Source organism: Gastrolobium bilobum, unplaced genomic scaffold (genome assembly GCF_033153095.1).
Source record: "Gastrolobium bilobum isolate Gb01-03AN ecotype WA unplaced genomic scaffold, APGP_CSIRO_Gbil_v1 utg11277, whole genome shotgun sequence".
In the NCBI taxonomy this organism is placed as follows: domain Eukaryota; kingdom Viridiplantae; phylum Streptophyta; class Magnoliopsida; order Fabales; family Fabaceae; genus Gastrolobium; species Gastrolobium bilobum.
The window spans coordinates 153134-154350 of record NW_026895347.1 but is presented as its reverse complement, the minus strand read 5'-3'; positions in this window follow the sequence as shown (position 1 = coordinate 154350).

Here is a 1217-nt window from a genome sequence, read left to right as displayed (position 1 = left end):
AACGAATGCGTAGCCCCGGAATCAAACAATACATCAACAGATGAATCACCAATAGACACAATACCTCTGACAAGGTTCGGAGCTCTATCCAACTGCTGCCTATCCAAAGTGTAGACACGCCCAGTAGCAGGTTGCACTGCAGGTGCCAAAGGAACTATCTGCAATGAAACTGCCTGAATAGCTGCAGCTCTCGCCGTCGACGACGGACAGTCGCTAGAAAAGTGGCCCTCCTTGCCACACTAAAAGCATACCAACTGCCCCGAAGCACAACGTCCCACATGCTTCTTTCCACAACCCGAACATCTAGGAGTGGAAGGAGGCCTCACAAAGCTTCCCTGCTGCGGAGAAGTCCTCTTGAACTGACCAGTCGCCTGCCTAGTCGCAAACTGTTTTCCCTTGCCTTTCTCGGCAAACCTCTTGTCCTTCCAGGAAGTGGAACCACTCGTTCCTTTGGTCTCATCAACCTTGGCCCTCTTGGCCTTGCTCTTAATGCAGACATCCTCAATGTCCTTACACTACTGAACTAGTGTACCAAAATCCCTCGAAGCAGCTCCAGCAAGATGCTCTGCAATCACCTCACTAAGTCCCCTGCGGAACTTACAAGCCAAAAACATCAGAGTAGGCACTGCCATCCGAAAGTGTGCAAATTTCACCAGCTCAATGAACTTGACCAGATACTCGTCAACAGACAACAAGCCCTGCACCAATCTATCAACCTCCCCCTGCTTCCTCTCCTGCGCATCATAGGGAAAGTATCTGTTCAAAAAGAAGTCCTCAAAGAATGGCCATGTCATGACATGACCCTGCATCTCGAAAGCGTGAGAGGTGTTCATCCACCACTCATGGGCATCGCCCTCCAGCATAAAAGTCGCACACATCAGCTTCTGTGGATCAGTGCATTGCATGACCCGAAAGATCTTGTCCAACGCCAGCAGCCATCTTGCTGCAGCAATAGGGTCATAAGACCCATCAAAAGCAGGTGGCTTATGCTTTCTGAAAGTGTTCAGCCTACGATCAATCACGTCACAGTCCTCAACAGGCTCCATAAAGGGTTCCATCACCCCAGTGACATGAGTAGCACTATCAATGTGACTCAGGCTCTCATCCTGAACACTAGGTGGAGGCGACAGCGATGGTGGCAGTGGAGGTGGTGGCAGAGGATACTGACCAACAGCAGGGCCAACCCTTATCTCCTCCAACATAACCCGCATCAAGGT